The sequence below is a fragment of the Pseudophryne corroboree genome, unplaced genomic scaffold, assembly GCF_028390025.1.
Source record: "Pseudophryne corroboree isolate aPseCor3 unplaced genomic scaffold, aPseCor3.hap2 scaffold_298, whole genome shotgun sequence".
Classification (NCBI taxonomy): Eukaryota; Metazoa; Chordata; class Amphibia; order Anura; family Myobatrachidae; genus Pseudophryne; species Pseudophryne corroboree.
In genome coordinates, this window is record NW_026969651.1 from 436,482 (window position 1) to 452,394 (window position 15,913).

The 15,913-nt window shown below is 45.4% G+C and overlaps 12 non-coding genes and 2 pseudogenes across 12 annotated transcripts; 5 read left to right on the forward strand and 9 right to left on the reverse strand.

The window, feature by feature from the left end:
• Positions 1–106: 106 nt before the first annotated feature.
• LOC135015900 (U1 spliceosomal RNA) lies at positions 107–248 on the reverse strand (annotated as a pseudogene).
• Positions 249–400: 152 nt separating this feature from the next.
• LOC135016030 (U1 spliceosomal RNA) lies at positions 401–564 on the reverse strand. The gene has a single exon (XR_010214177.1). It is a non-coding gene; the product is annotated as a U1 spliceosomal RNA (small nuclear RNA).
• A 6,743-nt stretch (positions 565–7,307) lies between these two features.
• On the reverse strand, positions 7,308–7,423 carry LOC135016061 (U5 spliceosomal RNA). The gene has a single exon (XR_010214206.1). It is a non-coding gene; the product is annotated as a U5 spliceosomal RNA (small nuclear RNA).
• A 275-nt stretch (positions 7,424–7,698) lies between these two features.
• Positions 7,699–7,814, reverse strand: LOC135016005 (U5 spliceosomal RNA). Its single transcript, XR_010214154.1, has one exon. It is a non-coding gene; the product is annotated as a U5 spliceosomal RNA (small nuclear RNA).
• Positions 7,815–8,088: 274 nt separating this feature from the next.
• LOC135016034 (U5 spliceosomal RNA) lies at positions 8,089–8,204 on the reverse strand. The gene has a single exon (XR_010214181.1). It is a non-coding gene; the product is annotated as a U5 spliceosomal RNA (small nuclear RNA).
• A 275-nt stretch (positions 8,205–8,479) lies between these two features.
• On the reverse strand, positions 8,480–8,595 carry LOC135016044 (U5 spliceosomal RNA). Its single transcript, XR_010214190.1, has one exon. It is a non-coding gene; the product is annotated as a U5 spliceosomal RNA (small nuclear RNA).
• A 274-nt stretch (positions 8,596–8,869) lies between these two features.
• Positions 8,870–8,985, reverse strand: LOC135016015 (U5 spliceosomal RNA). The gene has a single exon (XR_010214163.1). It is a non-coding gene; the product is annotated as a U5 spliceosomal RNA (small nuclear RNA).
• A 264-nt stretch (positions 8,986–9,249) lies between these two features.
• On the reverse strand, positions 9,250–9,365 carry LOC135016047 (U5 spliceosomal RNA). The gene has a single exon (XR_010214193.1). It is a non-coding gene; the product is annotated as a U5 spliceosomal RNA (small nuclear RNA).
• A 270-nt stretch (positions 9,366–9,635) lies between these two features.
• On the reverse strand, positions 9,636–9,751 carry LOC135016029 (U5 spliceosomal RNA). The gene has a single exon (XR_010214176.1). It is a non-coding gene; the product is annotated as a U5 spliceosomal RNA (small nuclear RNA).
• A 144-nt stretch (positions 9,752–9,895) lies between these two features.
• On the forward strand, positions 9,896–10,023 carry LOC135015990 (U1 spliceosomal RNA; annotated as a pseudogene).
• Positions 10,024–10,616: 593 nt separating this feature from the next.
• LOC135015796 (U1 spliceosomal RNA) lies at positions 10,617–10,780 on the forward strand. The gene has a single exon (XR_010213980.1). It is a non-coding gene; the product is annotated as a U1 spliceosomal RNA (small nuclear RNA).
• A 152-nt stretch (positions 10,781–10,932) lies between these two features.
• On the forward strand, positions 10,933–11,095 carry LOC135015886 (U1 spliceosomal RNA). The gene has a single exon (XR_010214064.1). It is a non-coding gene; the product is annotated as a U1 spliceosomal RNA (small nuclear RNA).
• Positions 11,096–11,770: 675 nt separating this feature from the next.
• On the forward strand, positions 11,771–11,934 carry LOC135015823 (U1 spliceosomal RNA). Its single transcript, XR_010214006.1, has one exon. It is a non-coding gene; the product is annotated as a U1 spliceosomal RNA (small nuclear RNA).
• Positions 11,935–12,086: 152 nt separating this feature from the next.
• On the forward strand, positions 12,087–12,249 carry LOC135015941 (U1 spliceosomal RNA). The gene has a single exon (XR_010214107.1). It is a non-coding gene; the product is annotated as a U1 spliceosomal RNA (small nuclear RNA).
• Positions 12,250–15,913: the final 3,664 nt, after the last annotated feature.

Here is a 15,913-nt window from a genome sequence, read left to right on the forward strand (position 1 = left end):
ACAAGGGTATAGAAGGGAGGGGCTCAAGAAAAAAGAAGTGGAAACAGACAGCAAACTAGGCTGGAGAGAGACCTGAGACAAAGAGATCTGAATTATATGAGAGCCGACCAGGGGAAACACAAATTATGCAGTCAAGTTTCCCACATTTGGGGAAATCGCAGGGGCAGCACACCCAGAGTGCAATGGGTGAGCCTTGCCCTGGGAGAAGCATCTTCATGATCATAGTATCTCACCTGGCAGGTAAGTAGGAGTTGGGCTAGAGCTGGGGAGGGTCGCTGCTCGGGCACCCCCCTGTCAAGTGAAGGAGATCCAACTGAGGCAGCACAAGGGAACTCTCGAAAGAAGAACAAGGCTAGAGGAAGATCTGAGACAAAGAAATCTGACTTTTACCAGAGCTGACCAGAGGAAAGCACAAACACAGTCCCCCACTACCACAAATAATGCAGTTGAGTTTCCCACATTTGGGGAAATCACAGGGGTCAGCATACCCAGAATGCAATGAATTAACCTAACCCTGGGAGAACAATCTTCATGACCATGGTATCTCCTATGCAAAATAAGTATGATTTGGGATAGGGCTGGGGAGGGCCGCTGCTCAGGCACATCTCTGTCAAGTAAAGGAGATTCAACTGAGGCAGCACAAGGGAACTCTCATCTGGGGACAACAACTGCAGGGAGAACACATATTTTCAGATGAACATGGGAGGGCAGAAGGCTGCCTAATACTGAAGCACCCCCAAACAACAAACCAAATGCAACAACTAGTGCAAGCATTCCTGGGGGAAGGCCTGCCGCAGATGGATTTGCATATGGTGATGTCATCCAAGCAGTGGGTCAAAGTTGGTTCAAACACCTTTGCAAAGTTCTATAAGTTTGATACCCTGGCTGAGGAGGACCTCCTGTTTGCTCAATCGGTGCTGCAAAGTCATCCGCACTCTCCTGCCCGTTTGGGAGCTTTGGTATAATCCCCATGGTCCTTACGGAGTCCCCAGCATCCTCTAGGACGTAAGAGAAAATAAGATTTTAAACCTACCGGTAAATCTTTTTCTCGTAGTCCGTAGAGGATGCTGGGTGCCCGTCCCAAGTGCGGTCTACTTCTGCAAGACTTGTATATAGTTATTGCTTACATAAGGGTTATATGTTAGTTTTCATCGGTCTTGGACTGATGCTATGTTGTTTTCATACTGTTAACTGGGTAGTATATCACAAGTTATACGGTGTGATTGGTGTGGCTGGTATGAATCTTGACCTTGGATTAACAAAAATCCTTTCCTCGTACTGTCCGTCTCCTCTGGGCACAGTTTCTCTAACTGAGGTATGGAGGAGGGGCATAGAGGGAGGAGCCAGTGCACACCCAGATCTAAAGTCTTTCTTAAAGTGCCCATGTCTGCTGCGGAGCCCGTCTATCCCCCATGGTCCTTACGGAGTCCCCATCATCCTCTACGGACTACGAGAAAAAAAAATTACCGGTAGGTTTAAAATGTTATTTTTTTCTCTGCAACCCACTGCTAAATTGTGCTTCCTAGCTGTTTTTTATAAAATCACTTAATTAAATCTAACTCTGATTACGTCAGAGAAGGCCAGGTACCCTACACCATAAGAGGGGGTTTGAAATTTTGACTTGTCTACTTAAAGATCACCAAAATCTGATGACAAGGTCAATTACATCCCTGGGTGGGATTGAACCACCAACCTTTTGGTTAATAGCCCATGTAAGTGCAAGAAATCCTGAAGCACTCACTCATCATGGGAAAGTACCAATGTGTTTCTTACAAAAATTCTCCAGATTATTGACTTTTTAAAGTTTTTCTAGGAAACGTTCTAGATGAATGCTTATTAGCCTTTGTCAGTATTGACTTTCGCAAGGTGTCTCTGTGGCGCAATCGGTTAGCATGTTTGGCTATTAACCAAAAGGTTGGTGGTTCAATCCTACCCAGGGATGTAATTGACCTTGTAATCAGATTTTGGTGATCTTTAAGTAGACAAGTCAAAATTTCAAAAACCCCCCTTATGGTGTAGGGTACCTGGCCTTCTCTGATGTAATCAGAGTTAGATTTGATTAAGTGATTTTATAAAAAAACAGCTAGGAAGCACAATTTAGCAGTGAGTTGCAGAGAAAAAAAATTATGCTGGCAGAAAAGTCCAATTGAGTGATTAAACAGCTCTTCATTTTCTGATTTTATGTTTATGCTAACAAATTTGCTCTCTGAAAAGTGTCCACAAAGCCAAGTCTCTGATTAACACCTTTGTAGGAATGGTTTTTCACCTATTACTGAATTAAACTTGCTTCATTGGAAAGGCATCAAAGATGCATCCTCATTTCAATGTCTACTGAAATAATACAGGTTGACACCAGGAAACGTCACTGCATCCTTGCTGCTTCCTCATGGGGAAGTCTGTTTAATGTGAAAACAAGGTGATATCTAATCAGCACACAGGTAAGGAATTAAGAAAATCTTTCTTTATGGGTGAAGATGTTTCTCACAAATTGTTGTCCCAATGCATCATTGAAATTCAAGATGGAAGATGATTTTCATATATCACTTGTACATTTTGCATTGATCTTCTGGTGACAATGTAGTTTGTTTTTGTCAATTACCATTTCAGTAATAGGGTAAAGAAAATTAAGTGGATTTTTTAAAGAAAACAATGCTGTCAATATACTATTAAAACAAATTAAAATGATAAAAGTTATTGTACTTTAAGTAAAAATAAAAGTGCCAAAATATCAATCCCAGTTTTTGATTACTTTAATTATAAAAAAAAAAATGCACATAGCAGAGGATAGTTTCGATCAATCGACCTCTGGGTTATGGGCCCAGCATGCTTCCATTGCACTACTCTGCTGCTCATGGAAGTGTCAGAGATCCTGAAGACTAAATTGATTAAAGGCCTTAAAGTACTGGACTATAAGGAAAGACTTACTAGGCTGAATATTTATACACTAGAAAAGAGGTGCCTAAGAGGAGATATTATTAATATCTTCAAATATGTAAAGATACATAACAAAGAGTTATCAGAGGAATTATTTATTAAAAGAACACGTGGTCACTCGCTGCGACTGGAGGAAAGTTCAGAACGCAATGGAGGAAAGGTTTCTTCACTGTTAGGGCAATCAGGATGTGGAATTCCCTGCCAGGGAAGGTGGTAATGGCGGACTCTGTAATTGGATTTAAAAAAGGAATGGATACATTTCTGAATGAAAAAGCTATCCAAGGTTATAATACTTAAAATATCAACATGGTTAATCCGGGGGTAACATGAGTTATAGTAGCTAACTAGTCATAAAACATTATTCAGCAAGTATGTAGAATCATCACAACTTAAAACAGGTTGAACACGATGGGCAATTTGCCTCTATTCAACCTCAAAAACTATGTTACTATATTACTATGTTATTGTAGTATACAGAACACCACAATGCAATGAGCAGTGATAGTGAGCACTGATGAGGATACTAGAACTGACACTGAGCAGCAAGATGCAGCACTGGACTATTAGTAATGTACTGTATTATGCTGAGCAACACAATGCAGCACAAGACAATGAACAGTGATACTGAGCACTGATGAGGATACTACTGAGAACTGACACTGAGCAGGAGAGACACACTACTAGTATTACTGAGCAGCAATAAGTAACCACTGATACTGAGCACTGATATTGAGATTTCCACTGAGAGAACATAGCCACGTCCTCTCCGCTCTCTCTTCAATGCACGAGTAAAAATGGCAGCAACGCGCAGCTCTTTATATGGAATCCGAATCTCGCGAGAATCCGACAGCGGGATGATGACATTTTCCCTTGTTCAGGTTTTCCGAGTCAGGCGGGAACAACCGAGCCTGCCTCGGACCAGTGTAAACCACGTGGAGTTCGTGGGGAATTCGGTTCTCGGAGAACCGAACCCGCTCCTCTCTACCTTATACCCTATCAATTTTTTTATTTTCAATCTAAGCCCCTGCAGTTTTCTGTAAGCATCTGCTTCGCTATGATGATCAACAAGTCACAAGGGCAAACACTCAGGGTTTGAGGCGTAGATCTTAGGACCAGCTGCTACAAGCATGGCAGAGGTGTCACTATCACTGGTGACACCCAGAGAGGTGGCGAGGGAGATTGTAATGCAGTGCGCGCAGATAAGCAGTGCAATGGTAAAAAGGAGGCATGGTTTCATAGGTAGGGGCGTGGCCTGGTGGCCTGAATCTACATTTTGTTGCTCCGGGTGTCCCGGGGGTTGGGGGCTGCACCCGGGGACTAGTGTGTGAGCGGTGCTGGCTCCTGCAAAGTGACAGGGCATGGCCACCCAGCATGACGCCTCCCTTCTTGACCATGCTGTAATTGCAGTCGCACTGCAGTTCAGCGTGATCATAAAAAATGGTGTAGGCTCCTGCTGGTGCAGACTGTATGTGCGCGCAGGAAGCCGCCACCATTTTTGTGATCACAGCGGCTGAATGTGATGTCATACAGTCGCTGTGACCACGCCCCCTGTGTCTCCTCCGTTGCAGACCCCATTTTGAAGCCTTGCCCCCGCACCGCTCCATCCCTGACTTGGAAATGGAGTGTTGCTGACCCACCTCTCCCCCCCTTCCCCGCCCCGATTGACAGGCAGAGGCGATCACATTCTCTGCGGGGTGCCGCAGAAAATGCAGGCACATGCGTATGCTCTTAGCAATTTTTGCAGTTGGATCGCTTATTGTGATTGCAATCCAACCTGAATCAGGCCCTATTACCTATCACAATGCGCTGCGGGCAGTACAAAATTGGGTTAATATAGGAGAAAAACCCCCAGACCTGTGCTCCTTAACTGTACCTGGTGGCTAGTGGAGCGGCTGCCCAGTAATCAGTGTCCACCGCAGTGCGCACACGGCCCACCCCCTACGGCCTCGCTCCCCTTCAGCAGCGGCCTCGTGATCCGGAAGGGTGGTGTGTGTGTGACTGACCTTAGGATGAAACCGGAGCCTCCGCTGCAGTGACCCAGCAACCAGGGCATGGGAGTATACAGCGCCGCTGGGAGTGATGAAGCTGCAGTAAAGATGTCTATTAGACCTAGCCTGCTGCAGCCCTTGTAGATTCTCATAAAACAAGTTCTTCTTTTCTTGTCAAAATTAATAGCTAAGAATAGGCTGCCTGAGGCAGGCCCCTGTTAATTGGCCTGCTACTGAAGGCACCAACTACAAACTGAGCTCCCTGTTCATGGAAGCGGGGTTATAGAGGAGAATGCACTGAGCTTCTTGGGAACAGTCAAAAGCTTTGAGCCGGTTGGTGCCTCAGATCAAGATCCTACTCTACACCCCAATGTGAATCCTTGTGGAGTCCAGTGTACCCCACAGAAGAAATTAATGTGTCACACCCATTGGCAGCAACCTTAGAATAGCTGCTGACGGGCACAATTGAGAAAGGAAGGGGGGGGGGACATTTGAATCCAGCACATAGATGCAATTCAAATATGTAATTCGTACCTTCCTATTTTAAAATATAATGGATGAACCTCACCCTGTGAGAACAATCTTCATGATCAAGAGATCTCATATGCAAAATAAATATGAGTTGGGATAGGGCTGGGGAGGGCTGCTCGGGCAGCACCTCCCCCGTCAAGTTAAGGAGATTCAACTGAGGAAGCACAAGGGAACTCTCGTCTGGGGACAACAACTGCAGGGAGACCACATCTTTTCAGATGAACATGGGAGGGCGGAAGGCTGCCTAATACTGAAGCACCATATGCAACAACTAGTACAAGCATTCCTGGGGGAAGGTCTGCAGCAGACGGATTTGCATACGGTGATGTTATCCAAGCAGTGGGCCAAAGTTGACTGGAACCCTCATCTGCATATGAAAAGAGAAAAGGGGCATGCAGGGCATGGCGGCCTTTTGCAGTGCTTGGATGACCCCTAGTTCACATTAAACACCCCCACCCTCCTTTGGTGTGGGGCTCATGTTGGCCATGCCCCATCCCCTGAAGCATTCAAGCTGATTTCTTGCAGCAGCTGGGCACTGTAACTGCTCCAGAGCTGTTCTGTAAGGCAAGTAAAAGGGTGTGGGCCCTGCAGCACCACCTGTAGTTCGCATTGTGCGTTGGAAGGCACAAAGTAAGCAGACGGGAGGAGAAGTCAGGATAGTGCGCAAGGGCATTCTTTTCTCTTAGTCCGTAGAGGATGCTGGGGTCACATTAAGAACCATGGGGTATAGACGGGATCCGCAAGAGACATGGGCACTTTAAGACTTTCAAAGGGTGTGAACTGGCTCCTCCCTCTATGCCCCTCCTCCAGACTCCAGTTATAGGAACTGTGCCCAGGGAGACGGACATTTCGAGGAAAGGATTTATTGTTAAACTAAGGTGAGCATCTTACCAGCTCACACCTTAAACATGCCGCAGAACGTGGCATTCAACAGAACACAAGCCAACGGCATGAACAATTGCAGCAAAAAGCTGACCAGAACCATAACACAACATGTGTATAACCACAAGTAATAACTGCAGACACAGTATGGACTGGGACGGGTGCCCAGCATCCTCTACAGACTAAGAGAAAAGGATTTACCGGTAGGTATTAAAATCCTATTTTCTCATACGACCTAGAGGATGCTGGGGTCACATTAAGAACCATGGGGTTATACCAAAGCTCTTGAACGGGTGGGAGAGTGCGTACGACTCTGCAGCACCGAATGACCCAACTTAAGGTTATCATCAGCCAAGGTATCAAACTTGTAAAACTTAGCAAAAGTGTTTACTAAATAGCTGCTCGGCAAAGTTGCAATGCCGAGACTCCCCGACCAGCTGCCAAGGATGAACCCACCTTTCTAGTAGAATGGGTCTTCACCTACTTCAGTAACGGCAATCCTGCCGTGGAACGAGCATGCTGAATCTTACCACAGATCCAGCGCATAATGGTCTGCATGGAAGCAGGACACCAAATCCTGTTGGGAGCATACAGGACAAACAGAGCCTCTGTTTTCCTAATCTGAACCGTTCTGGTGACATACATTTTCAAAGTTCTGACCACAGCCAGAGACTTTGACTCAACGAAGGTGTCAGTGGCCAAAGGCACCATGTGGAAAGATGAACCACCTTCGGCAGAAATTGTTGACGTGTCCTCAATTCTGCTCTATCTTCATGAAAGATCAAATAAAGGCTCTTGTGATACTGCATGGTTTGTACTGTTTTCCATGTGCTCCCAGACCTTTAAGCAAGTAGCATGGTCAAGAAAGTTCTGTTTGAAAAGAAACAACATTTACTGTCATTGTTATGCAAATAAACTTACATTAAAGCTAACAAGAAAGCACACTCGTTCTGTCTTTAAACTGATAAAAGAAACCCCAATAATATGGGGCATGCAAAAATTGAGATAAAACTCAGTTTTGCTCCTCTCCACGGAAATCTTTAATAAAAGGCGAAATATTTGTTAGTTCTGAAGAGAAACCAGAGCATGACCAAGATTCCACCTGTCGCCTGAGTGCCATGCCAGCAGTTCTCATTCAGCTGAAAGTGAGCACCCAATTTGAATGAAAGAAAGCAGATTTCTCACCAGGCTTCCCCTTGCTATAAACATGGTTTGTACTCTTTTCCATGTGCTCCCAGATCTTTCAAGCAATTAGTGTGGTCAAGAAAGTTCTGTTTGAAAAGAAACAAACATTTACTGTCATTTCTATGCAAATGAGCTTACATTAAAGCACACTCGTTCTATCTTTAAACCGATAAAATAAAACCCCAATAAGATGGGGCATGCAAAAATTGAGATAAAACTCAGTTTTGCTCCTCTCCACGGAAATCTTTAGTAAAAGGCGAAAGATTTGTTCGTTCTGAAGAGAAACCAGAACATGACCAAGATTCCACCTGTCGCCTGAGTGCCATGCCAGCAGTCCTCATTCAGCTCAAAGTGAGCACCCAATTTGAAAGAAAGAAAGCAGATTTCTCACCAGGCTTCCCCTTGCTATAAACATGGTTTGTACTCTTTTCCATGTGCTCCCAGATCTTTCAAGCAATTAGTATAGTCAAGAAAGTTCTGTTTGAAAAGAAACAAACATTTACTGTCATTTCTATGCAAATGAGCTTACATTAAAGCACACTCGTTCTATCTTTAAACCGATAAAAGAAACCCCAATAAGACGGAGCATGCAAAAATTGAGATAAAACTCAGTTTTGCTCCTCTCCACGGAAATCTTTAGTAAAAGGCGAAAGATCTGTTCGTTTTGAAGAGAAACCAGAGCATGACCAAGATTCCACCTGTCGCCTGAGTGCCATGCCAGCAATCCTCATTCAGCTCAAAGTGAGCACCCAATTTGAAAGAAAGAAAGCAGATTTCTCACCAGGCTTCCCCTTGCTATAAACATGGTTTGTACTCTTTTCCATGTGCTCCCAGATCTTTCAAGCAATTAGTGTGGTCAAGAAAGTTCTGTTTGAAAAGAAACAAACATTTACTGTCATTTCTATGCAAATGAGCTTACATTAAAGCACACTCGTTCTATCTTTAAACCGATAAAATAAAATCCCAATAAGATGGGGCATGCAAAAATTGAGATAAAACTCAGTTTTGCTCCTCTCCACAGAAATCTTTAGTAAAAGGCGAAAGATTTGTTCGTTCTGAAGAGAAACCAGAACATGACCAAGATTCCACCTGTCGCCTGAGTGCCATGCCAGCAGTCCTCATTCAGCTCAAAGTGAGCACCCAATTTGAAAGAAAGAAAGCAGATTTCTCACCAGGCTTCCCCTTGCTATAAACATGGTTTGTACTCTTTTCCATGTGCTCCCAGATCTTTCAAGCATTTAGTATAGTCAAGAAAGTTCTGTTTGAAAAGAAACAAACATTTACTGTCATTTCTATGCAAATGAGCTTACATTAAAGCACACTCGTTCTATCTTTAAACCGATAAAAGAAACCCCAATAAGACGGAGCATGCAAAAATTGAGATAAAACTCAGTTTTGCTCCTCTCCACGGAAATCTTTAGTAAAAGGCGAAAGATCTGTTCGTTTTGAAGAGAAACCAGAGTATGACTAAGATTCCACCTGTCGCCTGAGTGCCATGCCAGCAGTCCTCATTCAGCTCAAAGTGAGCACCCAATTTGAAAGAAAGAAAGCAGATTTCTCACCAGGCTTCCCCTTGCTATAAGCATGGTTTGTACTCTTTTCCATGTGCTCCCAGATCTTTCAAGCAATTAGAATGGTCAAGAAAGTTCTGCTTGAAAAGACACAGACATTTATAGTCATTGTTATGCAAATAAACTTACATTAAAGCTAACAAGAAACTGATAAAAGAAACCCCAATAATATGGGGCATGCAAAAATTGAGATAAAACTCAGTTTTGCTCCTCTCCACAGAAATCTTTAATAAAAGGCGAAAGATTTGTTCGTTCTGAAGAGAAACCAGAGCATGACCAAGATTCCACCTGTCGCCTAAATGCTGTGCCAGCAGTCCTCATTCAGATCAAAGTGAGCGCCCAACTTGAAAGTAAGCAGATTTCTCACCTGGCTTCTCCTTGCTATAAGCATGGTTTGTACTGTATTCCATGTGCTCCCAGATCTTTCAAGCAAGTAGCATGGTCAAGAAAGTTCTGTTTGAAAAGAAACAAACATTTACTGTCATTTCTATGCAAATGAGCTTACATTAAAGCACACTCATTCTATCTTTAAACCGATAAAAGAAACCCCAAAAAGATGGGGCATGCAAAAATTGAGATAAAACTCGGTTTTGCTCCTCTCCACGGAAATCTTTAATAAAAGGCGAAAGATTTGTTCGTTCTGAAGAGAAACCAGAGCATGACCAAGATTTTTATCTGAAAATATGTGTTCTCCCTGCAGTTGTTGTCCCCAGATGAGAGTTCCCTTGTGCTGCCTCAGTTGAATCTCCTTTACTTGACAGAGATGTGCCTGAGCAGCGGCCCTCCCCAGCCCTATCCCAAATCATACTTATTTTGCATAGGAGATACCATGGTCATGAAGATTGTTCTCCCAGGGTGAGGTTCATTCATTGCATTCTGGGTATGCTGACCCCTGTGATTTTCCCAAATGTGGGAAACTCGCTTTTATACCCTTGTGCACTATCCTGACTTCTCCTCCTGTCTGCTTACTTTGTGCCTTCCAATGCACAATGCAAACTACAGGTAGTGCTGCAGGGCCCACACCCTTTTACTTGCCTTACAGAGCAGCTCTGGAGCTGATACAGTGCCAAGCTGCTGCAAGAAATCAGCTTGAATGCTTCAGGGGATGGGGCATGGCCAACATGAGCCCCACACCGAAGGAGGGTGGGGGTGTTTAATGCGAACTAAGGGTCATCCAAGCGCCGCAAAAGGCCGCCATGCCCTGCATACCCCTTTTCTCTTTTCATATGCAGATGAGGGTTCCAGCCAACTTTGGCCCACTGCTTGGATGACATCACCGTATGCAAATCCGTCTTCTGCAGAACTTCCCCCAGGAATGCTTGCACTAGTTGTTGCATTTGGTTTGTTGTTTGGGGGTGCTTCAGTATTAGGCAGCCTTCTGCCCTCCCATGTTCATCTGAAAATATGTGTTCTCCCTGCAGTTGTTGTCCCCAGATGAGAGTTCCCTTGTGCTGCCTCAGTTGAATCTCCTTTACTTGACAGAGATGTGCATGAGCAGCGGCCCTCCCCAGCCCTATCCCAAATCATACTTATTTTGCATAGGAGATACCATGGTCATGAAGATTGTTCTCCCAGGGTGAGGTTCATTCATTGCATTTTGGGTATGCTGACCCCTGTGATTTACCCAAATGTGGGAAACTCGACTGCATTATTTGTGGTAGTGGGGGACTGTGTTTGTGCTTTCCTCTGGTCAGCTCTGTTAAAACTCAGATTTCTTTGTCTCAGATTTTCCTCTAGCCTTGTTCTTCTTTCGAGAGTTCCCTTGTGCTGCCTCAGGTGGATCTCCTTCACTTGACAGGGGGGTGCCCGAGCAGCGACCCTCCCCAGCTCTAGCCCAACTCCTACTTACCTGCCAGGTGAGATACTATGATCAGGAAGGTGCTTCTCCCAGGGCAAGGCTCACCCATTGCACTCTGGGTGTGCTGCTCCTACGATTTCCCCAAATGTGGGACACTTGACTGCATAATTTGTGTTTCCTCTGGTCGGCTCTCGTATAATTCAGATCTCTTTGTCTCAGGTCTTTCTCCAGCCTAGTTTGCTGTCTGTTTCCACTTCTTTTATCTTGAGCCCCTCCCTTCTATACCCTTGTGCACTATCCTGACTTCTCCTCCCGTCTGCTTACTTTGTGCCTTCCAATGCACAATGCAAACTACAGGTAGTGCTGCAGGGCCCACACAATCTTTTACTTGCCTTAAAGAGCAGCTCTGGAGCTGTTACAGTGCCCAGCTGCTGCAAGAAATCAGCTTGAATGCTTCAGGGGATGGGGCATGGCCAACATGAGCCCCACACCAAAGGTGGGTGGGGGTGTTTAATGCGAACTAGGGGTAATCCAAGCACCGCAAAAGGCCGCCATGCCCTGCACGCCCCTTTTCTCTTTTCATATGCAGATGAGGGTTGAAGCCAACTTTGACCCACTGCTTGGATGACATCACCATATGCAAATCCATCTGCTGCAGGCCTTGCCCCAGGAATGCTTGCACTAGTTGTTGCATTTGGTTTGTTGTTTGGGGGTGCTTCAGTATTAGGCAGCCTTCTGCCCTCCCATGTTCATCTGAAAATATGTGTTCTCCCTGCAGTTGTTGTCCCCAGATGAGAGTTCCGTTGTGCTGCCTCAGTTGAATCTCCTTTACTTGACAGAGATGTGCCTGAGCAGCGGCCCTCCCAGCCCTATCCCAAATCATACTTATTTTGCATAGGAGACACCATGGTCATGAAGATTGTTCACCCAGGGTGAGGTTCATTCATTGCATTCTGGGTATGCTGACCCCTGTGATTTCCCCAAATGTGGGAAACTCGCCTGCATTTTTTGTGGTAGTGGGGGACTGTGTTTGTGTTTTCCTCTGGTCAGCTCTGGTAAAAGTCAGATTTCTTTGTCTCATATATTCCTCTAGCCTTGTTCTTCTTTCGAGAGTTCCCTTGTGCTGCCTCAGTTGGATCTCCTTCACTTGACAGGGGGGTGCCCGAGCAGTGACCCTCCCCAGCTCTAGCCCAACTCCTACTTACCTGCCAGGTGAGATACTATGATCATGAAGGTGCTTCTCCCAGGGCAAGGCTCACCCATTGCACTCTGGGTGTGCTGCTCCTGTGATTTCCCCAAATGTGGGAAACTTGATTGCATAATTTGTGTTTCCCCTGGTCGGCTCTCGTATAATTCAGATCTCTTTGTCTCAGGTCTCTCTCCAGCCTAGTTTGCTGTCTGTTTCCACTTCTCTTTTCTGGAGCCACTCCCTTCTATGCCCTTGCGCACTATCCTGACTTCTCCCGTCTGCTTACTTTGTGCCTTCCAACGCACAATGCGAACTACAGGTAGTGCTGCAGGGCCCACACCCTTTTAGTTGCCTTACAGAGCAGCTCTGGAGCTGTTACAGTGCCCAGCTGCTGCAAGAAATCAGCTTGAATGCTTCAGGGGCTGGGGCATAGCCAACATGAGCCCCACACCAAAGGAGGGTGGGGGTGTTTAATGCGAACTAGGGGTCATCCAAGCACCGCAAAAGGCCGCCATGCCCTGCATGCCCCTTTTCTCTTTTCATATGCAGATGAGGGTTCCAGCCAACTTTGGCCCACTGCTTGGATGACATCACCGTATGCAAATCCGTCTGCTGCAGACCTTCCCCCAGGAATGCTTGTACTAGTTGTTGCATATGGTTTGATATTTGATGGTGCTTCAGTATTAGGCAGCCTTCCGCCCTCCCATGTTCATCTGAAAAGATGTGGTCTCCCTGCAGTTGTTGTCCCCAGACGAGAGTTCCCTTGTGCTTCCTCAGTTGAATCTCCTTAACTTGATGGGGGAGGGGCTGCCCGAGCAGCCACCCTCCCCAGCCCTATCCCAACTCATACTTATTTTGCATATGAGATCTCTTGATCATGAAGATTGTTCTCACAGGGTGAAGTTCATCCATTATATTTTAAAATAGGAAGGTACAAATTACATATTTGAATTGCATCTATGTGCTGGATTCAAATGTCCCCCCCCCCCTTCCTTTCTCAATTGTGCCCATCAGCAGCTATTCTAAGGTTGCTGCCAATGGGTGTGACACATTAATTTCTTCTGTGGGGTACACAGGACTCCACAAGGATTCACATTGGGGTGTAGAGTAGGATCTTGATCTGAGGCACCAACCGACTCAAAGCTTTTGACTGTTCCCAAGATGCTCAGCGCATCCTCCTCTATAACCCCGCTTCCATGAACAGGGAGCTCAGTTTGTAGTTGGTGCCTTCAGTAGCAGGCCACTTAACAGGGGCCTGCCTCAGGAAGCCAATTCTTAGCTATTCATTTTGACAAGAAAAGAAGAACTTGTTTTATGAGAATCTACAAGGGCTGCAGCAGGCTAGGTCTAATAGACATCTTTACTGCAGCTTCATCACTCCCAGCGGCACTGTATACTCCCGTGCCCTGGTTGCTGGGTCACTGCAGCGGAGGCTCCGGTTTCTTCCTAAGGTCAGTCACACACACACCGCCCTTCCGGATCATGAGGCCGCTGATGAAGGGGAGCGTGGCCGTAGGGGGTGGACCGTGTGCGCACTGGCGTGGACACTGATTACTGGGCAGCCGCTCCACTAGCCACCAGGTACAGTTAAGGAGCACAGGTCTGGGGGGTTTTCTCCTATATTAAACCAATTTTGTACTGCTCGCAGCGCATTGTGATAGGTAATAGGGCCTGATTCAGGTTGGATTGCAATCACAATAAGTGATCCAACTGCAAAAATTGCTAAGAGCATACGCATGTGCCTGCATTTTCTGCGGCACCCCGCAGAGAATGCGATCGCCTCTGCCTGTCAATCGGGGCAGGGGGGGAGAGGGGGGTCAGCAACACTCCATTTCCAAGTCAGGGATGGAGCGGTGCGGGGGCAAGGCTTCAAAATGGGGTCTGCAATGGAGGAGACACAGGGGGCGTGGTCACAGCAGCTGTATGACATCACATTCAGCCGCTGTGATCACAAAAATGGTGGCGGCTTCCTGCGCGCACATACAGTCTGCACCAGCAGGAGGCTACACCATTTTTTATGATCACGCTGAACTGCAGTGCGACTGCAATTACAGCATGGTCAAGAAGGGAGGCGTCATGCTGGGTGGCCATAAGAGATGAGCGGGTTCGGTTCCTCGGAATCCGAACCCGCCCGAACTTCACCCTTTTTTGCTCGGGTCCGAGCAGACTCGGATCCTCTCGCCTTGCTCGGTTAACCCGAGCGCGCCCGAACGTCATCATCCCGCTGTCGGATTCTCACGAGACTTGGATTCTATATAAGGAGCCGCGCGTCGCCGCCATTTTCACACGTGCATTGAGATTGATAGGGAGAGGACGTGGCTGGCGTCCTCTCCGTTTAGATTAGAAGATAGAGACGAGTGACATTTGATTTACTACTAATTTGGGGAGCAGTTGAACTTGTCAGGAGTACTCAGTAGTGCAGAGTTTTGCTGATAGTGACCACCAGTTTTATTATTTATAATCCGTTCTCTGCCTGAAAAAAAACGATACACATACCATATCTGTGCTCAGCCTCAGTGTGCTGCATGATATATCATCTATGTATATCTGACTGTGCTGAGTGCTCACTGCTCACACAGCTTAATTGTGGGGGAGACTGGGGAGCAGTTATAGCAGGAGTACAGTGCACACTTTTGCAGCCAGTGTGACCACCAGTATATTGTCTGCCTGAAAAAGTTAAACACTCCTGTGGTGTTTTTTTTTTATTCTATAAATGCATTCTGCTGACAGTGTCCAGCAGGTCCGTCATACATATATTATATAAATATTTACCTGCAGTAGTGTTATATTTTTTTTTTCATCTTTATCATCTCTATATTAGCAGACGCAGTACGGTAGTCCACGGCTGTGGCTATCTCTGTGTCGTCAGTGCTCGTCCATAATTGTATACCTACCTACCTGTGGTGGTTTTTTTTTTTCTATCTTCTTCATACTAGTAGTTTAGGAGTCTACTGACAGTGTCCACCAGGTCCATCATTATATTATATACCTACATTAGTAATATATTTATTATATTATCTATACTAGCAGACGCAGTACGGTAGTCCACGGCTGTGGCTATCTCTGTGTCGTCAGTGCTCGTCCATAATTGTATACCTACCTACCTGTGGTGGGGTTTTTTTTTTTATCTTCTTCATACTAGCAGTTTAGCAGTCTGCTGACAGTGTCCACCAGGTCCGTCATTATATTATATACCTACAGTAGTAATATATTTATTATATTATCTATACTAGCAGATGCAGTACGGTAGTCCACGGCTGTACCTACCTCTGTGTCGTCAGTGCTCGTCCATAATTGTATACCTACCTGTGGTGGGGGTTTTTTTTCTATCTTCTTCATACTAGTAGTTTAGGAGTCTGCTGACAGTGTCCACCAGGTCCGTCATTATATTATATACCTACAGTAGTAATATATTTAGTATATTATCTATACTAGCAGACGCAGTACGGTAGTCCACGGCTGTACCTACCTCTGTGTCGTCACTCGTCCATAATTGTATACCTAACTGTGGTGGGTTTTTTTTTCTATCTTCTTCATACTAGTAGTTTAGCAGTCTGCTGACAGTGTCCACCAGGTCCGTCATTATATTATATATACCTACAGTAGTTATATATATTTTTTTTTATATCATTAATTATCATCTCTATACTAGCAGACGCAGTACGGTAGGCCACGGCTGTGGCTATCTCTGTGTCGTCAGTGCTCGTCCATAATTGTATACCTACCTACCTGTGGTGGAAGTTTTTTTCTATCTTCTTCATACTAGTAGTTTAGCAGTCTGCTGACAGTGTCCACCAGGTCCGTCATTATATTATATATACCTACAGTAGTTATA